Below are 12,889 nucleotides of genomic sequence, written 5' to 3' on the forward strand. Positions count from 1 at the left end.
TATTAGATTTTACCATTGCTAAACGCACTTATAGCCAGCTCAAACCTATAATGCGATCCCGGGTCAAGGTCACATAACATATAAGTACTAATATTCTATCTTTGTCTAAATGCTTATCAAAAGTGCGTGTGCCTTTTCATAATGAATATCATCGCATAACCAAAACAGATTAAATGAAATACATATACAAATATAGAGATAAAAATACTAAAAAGAAAAGAGGCCGCTATAAGATTGGATGATAACAAAAACAAAATCTTTATAAGATTGGAGGGAACTTATGTAAATATTTATAAAAGAGTACTCAATATATCACGAGAAGTTATACCTGTTTTAGTCATTTAATGATAACATCACTTGTTAGAGAATTTAATCACATTTTATTATACAACGTGCTTGTTGCAAATAAATGGGTAAACACATGTGTAATGAGAGCAGTGCAAAATATTAATAATAAACCTTTTGAGTAAACTCCATGTAATCCTTTCTGAAACTGAAAGATATTTCCTTATCAAATCGTTTTCTTCGTCTTTAGTATGAAGAGATTTAATAAAGTTTTATGGATTTCCTGTAATCAATTTCTGATAAATACAATAGGTTTAGTAACCAAATTATTTGTTTATCAAATCTTGTTTAAGTTTTATTTTAAATTCTTTTTGACAGTAGTAGTCTTACTAAGAATAACTGTAACATTATCCGGATTAAGAGTTATAAAACTTTTTAATTTACTCTTAATCACGTTAATTGAATTATCTAATCATATATGTCTTACTTTAAAGTTTATGCATTTTGTACATGACATTGATTCAAGTTTTCATTGTCCACTTAATGCATTAAGATAACGACATAGTATTCTTACTCTTTGAATACAAGTCGCCCCTTTTCTAGGAAAGTTTCCTTCTATGATATAGTGAAATGGTTAGACATTCTTTTCACTGTTATATTCTTTTTGCATCAAAGTCCAACCCATCAAAGCCAGTTTTGGAGAGGAAATAATTTGGATGACCTGTCATTCAATCGACGATTATAAGTTTGGGAAATCCTGTGGGATTTATATTCTGCTATATTCTGCTAAAACAGAAGGTGTAGGTCGTTACCAGAAATATCTCAATAAATGGAAAACTGAATAAAGAAAACATGTTACATTTTAACGTAAATTTCTTGACGTACTGTAAGTTCAAATTTTGTTTTATGTATTATCATTTATCAACGGGGTCAAATTCGTAACAATTTTTGTAAGAAAACAACAAAAAACGTCATACATGTATACTACCAGGAAAAACATGGTTTGTGTATAATTGATTCCTACAAAAACATGTTGATGAAAAAATAAATTAACATCAATTTTATCGACATTACTTCACAAATTTTGAACGCTAAAACATAAAGTATTTTCTTGCAACAGATATTTTTTTAGAAAATTAACCAGGCTATTGTGAGTGCAAATCATAATATGGTTTACCAAATATTCATAAGAAATTATATATGCTTCTTATTTATAAGAACCTTTCTAATACTTTTGATTGAACATTAGATAAAACAAATATAAAGAACGTGATTCAAAGAAAGGTCCTGTTAACTATTTCTTAGGGATAAGCCAAATGTTTGTTGATCGATCTTGTTGAAGTTTAATTATGAAGTCAAGAAATTTTATAACTCATAGGATATCTAATTTCCTCCGAATTATGAATGATAAAACAGTTTGATTCTACCACTTTGAAAATTATAAAAATCTAAAATTACCGTTATTTAGTATCAGAAATTCATAAATCAAGTAAATCAAATCATCTTAAAATATTCTTACTTTATGCACTTTGAGCATTACATTGATTCAAATTTACCTGGAGCACAAAATGCATTAAGATTACGGCCTGATTTTTATATCGATACAAAAAGATAAATCATCATAGCATTTTTCTTGCAAAGATTCTTTCTTTGTCACAGATTAATGTATCAGTGCTATACACTAGGCATGTAAAATAACCAAGCAATTTATTTTCAATAAGAGCTAGGGACTGGTTTCCGGATTTCCTTGTATCTCATAGCTGTTCTTAGAGTCTGCTGAGGTAAGAACCTTACTGGAAATAAGTGCTTGCACTATCGTAAGTTATCCTTGACCGCCCGATCTAAAAACATCAATCAATCAACTGATATCTCTCATTTGAATACAAGAATATATAAACTATGTATGGGAAGCTGCTATCCCTACAAGTCAAGTAAAGTTGATCGTTTCTTTAAAAAAAACTGCCAATTTTTTAAAATTCATACTGTGATTACATATAGTGTAAAGTATTTTACACATGTCTACTTTATGTGAAGTTGAAACAGTTTTATTTTATATTTGCAAAGAGACTGTGTAGCAATTATCAATATTCTCTAATATCAAATTTGAGCAAAGTGTGTCTTAAACATAAATTTAACTTTTATTCACAGCAGAAAGTTCAACATTTTATGCCAAAACAGTAAAATGTTTTGAACGTCCGTTTATCATAGTTTCTTTCACAGTTTCCGATATTTGAATGCCACTTGTTCCTTGATGAATTGCTGTCATATCTTGCATTTTTCACGAAACATCTTTTCCAAAACAGATTAATTTGAAGAATCACAACAAAATGTACTGTAATGAATAAAAACAAAAAGGAATTAAAGTTTCTGAAAATTCTTTCGACGACGAATTTTCTGAATTATAAAAAAGCAACCGAGAAAACTCATGTCTAAAAATATAGTGAATAAACACACATATATGTAATAAAACTTATGGATGGAGTTCAAATGAGGAAAAAACAAAATGCCGGAATGCGTAGTACTAGATTAAGTGAGTCATAATTTTCATTTCAATGACTAAACATACAATAAATATATCCCCATTAATCACCATTTGCAGATACTTGTTTCTTCAATTCTATAACCATGGACTTTTTATATGACAAGACATGATGTGGGCGTGTAAAAAATACTACAATAACATGCTGGTGAAAATTTTGACATCATCTGAATCGACGATACGTCACAAACTTTGGCTGATCTTACATTATGTAATTTCTTGTAAAAGAATTATTTAGAAAACTATATCGTATATTTTACATTGAATTGTACAGGATTGCAAGGCATGATGCGGTGACTAAAGTTATCCGTTGTGAATTTTGCAATTTCTTGAACAGAATAGAATCACACAGAAAAAATGTAAAAGTAAACGTCCCTGGGTGGGCTTGAACCACCAACCTTTCGGTTAACAGCCGAACGCGCTAACCGATTGCGCCACAGAGACGGACGATTTAAATCTTATTTTATCTTAATCTTACTTTATCTTAATTTTATCTTATAAATCTTTACTTCAGTTACAGCGTTTTTTTACATTTATGTATTGTTATATAAAAGGACTCCACTGGGTTATTTTGACATGACTGCACTGGTAGTCATTTTCTTTCGAGATTTAAATGTACAGTTTGATCTATACCATGAACTTGTGTGCTTAATTTCAGATCATTCGCTCGCTCCGTTTTTTTTTTTGAAAAATGTTTTTTTTGTGTGTGCAGCATGACCTAAATATAACGCTTTTAACCCAAACCGGGCTACGAATAGCATTTTATATCACTTTTCAATTTAATTATGAGTACTTGTCTTTGGTTTAAACAGTATTTATTTCATATAATACAAACATATACAATTATGATACAACAACATTATATAAACAGGATTGAAAAGGAAGTCAAAGACTTATGTAGATTTCTTTCCTGTAAATTGTAAAAATAAAGCAAATTATAATGTAACAACACGTACTTGTAAGTATACTAGTTACTAACATGAAATAATTATATAATTACGCCTAGAAAGAGTGAGATAAGTAATGAAAATACAACAAACGACGAAAAAAGTGAGAATTACAACAAATGTGCGATTATATATAAAGAGGGTACGGAAGGAAAAAAAGCTCGATCTTAAGTCTGAACAAATATTTTCAACTTTTTGATATGAACACTCAAGAATTATAGTAAAGAAGAAGCATATATAGAAGGATAGTTATAGAACTCAGAGAACGAGATGTGGCCATTGTCTTTGAATGGGATGATAGGTCAGTTTTGCACAGCAAATGTCTGTGATAATTTTTATATAAGAAAAGGATTTTTTACTTATGTGTCAATATAAATTATTTGAATTATTTTTGTGGTTATCAGGAGTATTTACATCCTGGATATAAGACCTAGTATCTTATTATTATTGTTACATAAGAGACAAATTATAAATCATAATAATATAGTATAGGATGAATTAAAAGAATGTTGAATTATGAAAGCACGTGATAAACGTTCGTAAGTACACCATTTATATTGTTTATGAATTATGTAAGGAGTTAGGCAAGACAAAACCGCTGTGTGCTAGAGATATATTCATGTACAAGATCAAATATTTTGGCATTTGTTTCATCGCTGAGACCTCTATCGCCATACAGTATAGTTGACAATGTAACTGTTGTTATTTGTTGAAGCTGTTCCTTGAATATGGCTCTCTGGCGGGAAAATTGATTACAATTAAAAAAAAGTGACATGAATCTTCAATCTCACCGCACTGACAGAAGGGGTCATCAATTATGTTTTTAGAGAAGAGATCTTCCTTTAGAATGCTGCAATGGGTTCTAAGTCGTGTGTGTAAGATTTGGGACTTACGGTTACCGTGATAATAGTATATAGGTACTTTTGAAAGTGTAGAATTTAGTTTTTTCTTAAATTACTTGTCTTTATTACCCCTTTCTAAAGTGTCCTAGTTGATTATCGTTAAGAAAAAATAATTTTATTTTTTTTATGGTTTTGAACATGGGTAGAGATCGGATCCTTTATTTGTAGCAATCTAAAGATCACAGATCTATTTTCTTGCATGTAGATCTGATGACGCCCCTTCTTTATAATTCGGATCTCCCGAGAAAGCTATTTTATCCATGCGATCCAGATAGGCATTAAAAGAAATATCAAAATACCGTTATCCGTGGGAGTTTAGTGTTAGGTTTAATGAAACACCAAATCAAAAACTAATTGCTTTGTCGACATAAAGTTTTGAAAATATTTTTTTCTAATATACGTAAGATGTCATCTGATTGTTGTTCTTGAGGTCGGAATAAAAAGATAAGGAGATAAATGGCCTTTTGAAAATAAATCGCACGACAACCATCAACCACAGACAAAGTTATTTTATTTATGGAAGTAAATACTCATATATAAACAACAGCACGTATGCTACTAAAAGTAACACTTTTTTCTATTTCTTGCAATCAACCAGTAAGTACTTAGTGATTATTGATATGTTGATACACTTGTCTAAAAATGCTGTCCAATTTTACAGAAATATAGCAATATGTTAAGATCAAATTAACATTTTTAAGGACGGATTTATGAGTCATCCAATTGGTTTTATTGTTCACATCTTTACTTATTCTTTACAATAAAATGATTAAAAAATTCAAGTAACTTGCGTACAATTTTGCTATGAAAGTCATCTTAAATATAAAAAAAGAGTATTTTATAACTAGAAGATAAGAAAAAAAATTCTGCTCATATATTGACTTTCCAGATATTTTAACATGTGTACCCGTTATATAAATGATAACAAAGATTTCGCCACATGTTTTATTCTTTTTAAAAGTTTCATGCTTAATTTATATTTGATCTTCTAAAATTGGCCACAACTTCTTTATTTTCAGTTTCTTTTGATAACTGAAATGTGCCTCTCTTTCATTGACTTGCTTGACTGAATTGAAGTACATCTGAGCATTAAAAATAATCATAATCTATTTTGATTATCACGATGTAGATTTTTTAAAAGGGCGTCTGCCATTGTGTTAGAATCATACCTATCTTCATATGACTTACACACTCAGCAGAATACTTACAAAATATTCAAAATATTCATAGTAAAAATGTTCATATTTTGGAAGACCTACAAAAGTGAAAATTCCAGGATGGGCTTGAACCAGCAACATTTCGGTTAACAGCCGAACACGCTAACAAGAGACGTACTTGTTTCAGCCTTGTTTACTTATTAAGATTTATATCCATGTACATTTGTATTCAATAAACGTTATAAACGCCGTATATTATATGATCTACTTGTGATAATGTATATATCACATATATTTTTACTTGAAAAATAATATTTCCCTGTTATATACTGGCATGCGAGCAGTACCCGTACAAAAATCGTGGTTACTTAAAAATATTTTTTGTTACGCTCACTCATAAAAAAAATGAATGTTACGAATCAATATTCGGCTCATTACACAAATTATGGAAATTCCATTATGTTCTAAACATAGAATCAGCCTAAGTTATGAGGCCTCATATGGGGTACCGAAATTATCCATTATTTTGTATGAAGAGAAGTAGTTCCCGTATATAAAATATAACGCATTATAATTATACAATGTTGTTATGCCAGACATATTTTACATTCTTAATTGTTAAAACGACCATTTTCCCAGTGATAGATACATGTTATTCAGGAAATAGATCGTAGACTAAACGCTGGTATCAATTACCGGGTACCGTTACCCCAACGCATTCGCATGCAATTGCGTGCTTGCATGCATGATACTTTACCATAGTTTAAGCCATAGAATTATTTCATTTGTAATAGGTCAAAATTAAGATAACTTAACAGGTTTTCATCACATTGCCCACTTATCTGTATACTGGTGGTATAAGAGGAAAACCCTTTAATAGGCCTCATACGTAAATATTTTTGCGCATGCGCGTAAGGAGGAAATCCCCCAACGTTTACAAGGTTACGTTTTGACAACACACAGGTGAAAAAGATTTCAAATAAAGATTTTTGTACGTATTGCCGAACTGACACTTAGATTTTGTCTCTTTCATACATCTACTTGATTTGATATGAATTTTAAAAGAATCCAAGTAAAAATCAAGCGTTTAAACGAAAAATACGGGTACTGCTTCTGTACGGGAACTGCTCGCATGCCAGTAGTGTTTCAAACATTTGTATGCATTGGTATTCTGTTACTAATCTTTCTTTTCTCATCCTAAATTTTTTAATCAAATCCATGCATCTTCAAACAACTTTCCAGTCCTGTTTATACTTGTTTTTCTGCATTATCTTGTTTTGCATGAAGAAAAGAATTTATAATTAATTTTTCATTTTTGGTTAAAACAATATTTATTTCTTCATCAATATTTACAAACAAAATTACAATACATAAAATGCATCCAGGATTGAGTAGAAAGCTTAAAGCGTACAAGAGACTGCATTTTATTCCTTCCATATATTTATAATAAATAAAGAATAACTCCTGCGTAAGAAGTAATTTGTAAAGGATCATTTAGAGGAGCTGATCATGTCAATTGTGTAAGATGCAATGCCTAAATCAAATTTAAATAATTTCTCGACATGTGAGAAAGGGAGATAAATAGACAAAAAAAAAAAAAAAAAAAAAAACGACATAAATAAAAGAGAGAGAGAGAGAGTGAGAGAGCTCATAATGGAGACACAAGAAATCCAAGAATAAAATCCCGTATTAACCAGATATTTGCTAATTTAAAATGATTTCTATATAAGTAATACAGTGATGTGTTTCTTTGTGACATATTCTATAGTTAGTATAGCATATATTAAGGAAACACATAAAACAAAGACTCATGCATGTAGCAAAAAAGGGTAACTCTTGAGAAACGAAATGGACAGCGCCCTAACATCATCACACATTATAAATATACCTCAAAGTGGCATAGATTTACTATTTTTAAAACATTGATACACAAGATATTCTAAATTCCAGAGTAATTTGATCTATTTAATTAATTAAATTAAATTAGATTTTCAAATTCATATTTATTCATTGTGAAAACGTCTGCATGCATAACCTAGTACACAATTGTACCATAATGTAAGAAAATTATTTTGCAAAACTAGAATTCAGATCGGTTAGAAACAGTTAGCTCTGACTTCTCTCTTTACATTTTGCATTTTTAACAGAAACAAATGAAACTATGTAAATACCATGCATTTGGCACAGCATAAAGACCAGTAGCAGTGATAAAAACAGTCTTCTGCTTTAAATGTTTATAAGATTATTGAAATTTTCTCTCTTATATATTTTTTAACCTCCTGACAAACAGATTAAGATAGCTATTAATCATTCGGATTTTAAATTTGTAATGTGATTTCTCTTAACACTTGGTGCCATCTATTTGATCGTTTCGAGAATAATCAATAGATATAGACTGTATGTACTTCAGAAACCATTTAACAATTTAGATGATTAATGAACCCAAATTTTGTCCTTCCAGTGTTTCATTGGAGGTGTTTCAAGATATCGTCCATATGTTAATTTGGAAATATTATAGCATTGCATCTATAAATTTTTATGTATAAGATTTTATAGAGCCGATTCAAATTATTTTCAAGAATAATAAATAAATAAATTATTACGAGTATTTAATTCTGTGTATTGATACATACAAGACGTAGCAAAAAAGGTTTAAATTTCGATACAAAATAATTCCCTTTTTCATCATCCCTTATTTACAAGCTCAATCAAACCGAGTCTGCATTTTTCATGTAATTTTGCTGTGATTAATGCTTCCGAGAATCAAACTTTATCCAGATTTTTATACTTCACAACAAGTGTCAAGTGTCGTGTGGTAGCTGTAAAAATGTTTCCCCGTATTTCACTTCAGTGTTGTTTCCTTATAATTTTGTTTGCGATTAATGCTTCCGAGGGATAAAACTTTATCCAGATTTTCATTTTATTGTGGTGTGTGATACATTTATATTTCATATTCACATTATTAAAAACATATCTGAGTTTTACATTAACCAATTTCTGTATGCAAAGCCAGGAGGTGTCTTTCCTTGGATTGATTTAAGCTTTCTTCGGTCAATTTTATTCAGACAATTTATTGGTTTTTAAAGCACTTCCTAAGTTTTCCAGACTCCCTTGAGAGAAAACTAAGACAAAAATGAAAATGTCAATATTTTCTCTTAATTAAAAAAAGTGTTTTCCTGTTTTGTCCATTGGGAAAACATATTGGTTTCTTACCATTTTAGTCTGACATAAACCGGGTATAAGATGAACATAATTAATAAAGTCGTATTAGATTTAATCATTGATAAACGCACTTAAAGCCAGCTCCTACCAATAATGCGACCCTTGGTCAAGGCCACACGTCACTATCGTCGATTCTATATTAGTACTTATATTTTTTGTTTAAATGCTTATTAAAAGTGTGTGTGGTTTTCGTAATGTGTATCATCGCATAACCAAAAAGATTAAATGAAATAGATATACAAATATAGAGATAAAAATGCTAAATAGAAAAGAGGCCGCTTTAAGATTGGAGGATAATTGTGTAAACAAAAACAAAATATTTATAAAATTGGTTTGTTTGTTCGTTTGTTTGATTAGGGTTTACGTCACACCGACACAGTACATGTCATATGGCGACGTTCCAGCTTTACTGGTGGAGGAAGACCTCAGGTGCCTTCCGTGCATGATTTCAGGCACGAACGGACACCTGAGTAGAACCACCGACGTTCCGTAAGCTAGCTGGATAGCTTCCTCACGTGAAAAAATCCAAAGTCCCTGTCGGGATTCGAACCCACATCGGTGAGGGCCAAGTGGTTTGAAGTCAACGACCTTAATCACTCGGGCACGGACGCCACTTATAAGATTGGAGGACTCGTATTACAAAAAAAACTGTTTTCGTCATGAAAAGATAACATCACTTATCACATTTTTATTATAAATAAATGTACTAAAGCCAGAATACAACGTGCTTGTTGCAAATAAATGGGTAAACACATGTGTAATGAACGCAGTACAAATATAAATAATTAACCTTTTGAGTAAACTGCATGTAATTCTTTGTGAAACTGAAAGATATTTCCTCATCAAATCGTTTTCTTCACCATTAGTATGAAGTGGTTTAATAAAGTTATACGGATTTTCTGTAATCAATTTCTAATTAATACAACAGTTTAAGTAAGCAAATTATTTGTTTATCAAATCTTGTTGATGTTTTCTCTTTTTGACAGGAGTAGTCTAACTTATAATACATGTAACATCCTCCGGATTAAGAGTTATAAAACTTTTAGATTTACTCTAAATCACGTTAATTGAATTATCTAATCATATTTGTCTTACTTTTTATGCATCTTGAGCATTACATTAATTCAAGAATTCATTGTCCACTTAATGCATTAAGATGATGACACAATATTAAAATGTGTTTATTATCCGCTCACAAAAAATGTTTATATTCTGAAATGTATATGTTGGCATGGGCTGGTGGCCTTGAAGTCAATAAAATGTTTGTTTGTTTGTTTGTTTATTCTTATTCTTTGAATACAGAAAAGGGGCAAGTCACCATTTTTTCTAGGAAAGTGTCCTTCTACGACATAGGTAAATGGTTAGACATTCTTTTCATGAGATGTCAATATTGCATTCTTTTGATAAGGTCCTGTTATATTATTTCCCTTGCAAAAGTTTCTTTCTGAATCAAAGTCCACTTCATCAAGGTCAGCATCGGAGAGGAAAAAATCTGGATGACCTGTAATTCAATCGACGATTATAAGTTTGGGAAATCCTGTGGGATTTAATATTCTGATTAAACAGAAGCGGAAATATCCCAATAAATGGAAAACTGAATATAGCAAACATGTTTCATTCTTAACGTAAATAACTTGACGCACTATACGTTCCCATTTTGTTTTATGTCTTATCAACGGGGTCAAATTCGTAACAATTTTTGTAAGAAAACAATAAACAACGGCATACATGTATACTACCAGGAAAAACATGGTTTGGATATTGATCCAACAAAAACATGTTGATGAAAAAGTAACATCAATTTTATCGACATTACCTCAAAAATATTGACGAATTTTCTTGTAACATATTATTTTGGAAAATTTACCTGGCTATTTTGAGAGCAAACCATATAGACTACCAAAATTCATAAGAAAATATATTCTGCATGCTACTGATTTATAAGAACCTTTCTTGAATACATTTGATGGAACATTAAACGAAACAAATATAATGAACGTAATTTCTACGATGGGTACTGTGAACTTATTCTAAGGGATAATTAAGCTGTTGTAAACACTATGCTGACTTAGACATGGAAACGATTAGTTTTCATATTAAGATGTTTTTGTCCATTATCCTTCTAAAATTTCGCAAAACCATAAACAAACAATCAAAAACATTTTGCAACATATGTCACATTACGCATTTTATGAGAAAAATCCATAAAAGTAAAACGTCCCTGGGTGTGCTTGAACCACCAACCTTTTGGTTAACAGCCGAACGCGCTAACCGATTGCGCCACAGAGACGGACATATGCCACATAATTTATTTAAAAATAATTTAATAATAAATTAATATACACAAAAACACGCTGGATCTAGTGTGTCACTGAACTCTTTATACAATGTATATATACCTATAATTTTACTTAAATCAAAACATTTTCTGTTAAATGGTGTTTTTAGACAATCACACAATATCTATAGTTTTCATAAGAGGTTATTGAACAGAAGAGATAACGTATCTTGTTAGAGCTAGCTTAATCACATTTGAATTGTAAATATTTGAGCCACAAATGCATGTTAATGGGTAGATGCATGTGTTACTAAAGCAATTCAATAATGTGAATAATTATTTGGAGTAAATTTGATCTAATCCTTTGTGAATTTAAAGGATATTTCCTTACCAAATCGTATACACCGACTTCAGTATTAATAGGATGATTAAAGTGATACGAATTTACTGATTTAATTTTTTATTAAAACATCTGATTATCTAGCCAAATGCTTGTTGATCGATCATGTTGAAGTTTAATCATTTATTTAAATGAAGTCAGGAAATTTGATAACTCTTAGGATATCTAATTTTACTCGAATTATGAACGATAAAACTGTTTGATTCACCACACTGAAAATGATAAAAATCTAGCATTACCGTTTTTTTTAAATATCAGAAAGTCATAAATCACGTAAATCAAATCATCTGAAAATATTCTTACTTTATGCACTTTGAGCATTACATTGATTCCAATTTACATGGAGCACAAAATGCATTAAGATTACGGCGTGTTATTTTTTATCAATACAAAAAGATAAATCATCATAGCATTTTTCTTGCAAAGATTCTTTCTTTGTCACAGATTAATGATCTGATATTTATGAACAAACACTTTATACACGAGACATCAATATCGCATTATTAGAAGTGGCTTGTATGATTCCTTTTCCTTAGATAAGTTTCTGAATCAAAGTTCGCTACATCAAGAATGACATTTGCAAAAATTTGGATGATCTGCCATTCAGTCGACGATGATAAGTTTGGGAAATTTTGTGAGATTTAATGTTTTGATAACACAAAAAAGGCAAACGTCGTAACTGGAAATATATCAATGAATGGAAAATAGAATATAGCAAATAAGATATGTTTGTAAAGTAAATAACCTCTGTTACTTTCAGTAATGAATTATCAACAGGAACTAATTTGGAACAATTTATGTTAAACACGGTACAACAATACAATACATGTATATACAAGTACTGACTTACTGAAAAGAAGGGATATTTTTATTATACTATTTTATTCGTGATGTACATTTGAATGTTTTAACATTTTTTGATTTACAAAATAGTATGAACATGCTTAATGCTGATGTTTTCTTACTTGTCTATTTGAGAATGTAACAAAATATATATATGGAAATATGAAAGAAGAAGAAAATAACCGAGAACAAAAAGCTTTTAAAATGATATATCTGACCGGCCACTCAACCATAAAGCCTTTAACGTAAACTATACTCATCCTCGAGTAGAATATTTTAATTGCAGAAATTTATTGAAATCTATGAAATTCTTACT

At 30.2% G+C, this 12,889-nt stretch overlaps 2 non-coding genes across 2 annotated transcripts; both read right to left on the bottom strand.

Annotated features, from left to right (window-relative positions):
* Nucleotides 1-3,194: 3,194 nt before the first annotated feature.
* Trnan-guu (transfer RNA asparagine (anticodon GUU)) lies at nucleotides 3,195-3,268 on the bottom strand. Its single transcript has one exon. It is a non-coding gene; the product is annotated as a tRNA-Asn (tRNA).
* Nucleotides 3,269-11,268: 8,000 nt separating this feature from the next.
* Nucleotides 11,269-11,342, bottom strand: Trnan-guu (transfer RNA asparagine (anticodon GUU)). Its single transcript has one exon. It is a non-coding gene; the product is annotated as a tRNA-Asn (tRNA).
* Nucleotides 11,343-12,889: the final 1,547 nt, after the last annotated feature.

This window comes from Ruditapes philippinarum, unplaced genomic scaffold, assembly GCF_026571515.1.
Source record: "Ruditapes philippinarum isolate M1 unplaced genomic scaffold, ASM2657151v2 ctg534_1_1_1_1, whole genome shotgun sequence".
Classification (NCBI taxonomy): Eukaryota; Metazoa; Mollusca; class Bivalvia; order Venerida; family Veneridae; genus Ruditapes; species Ruditapes philippinarum.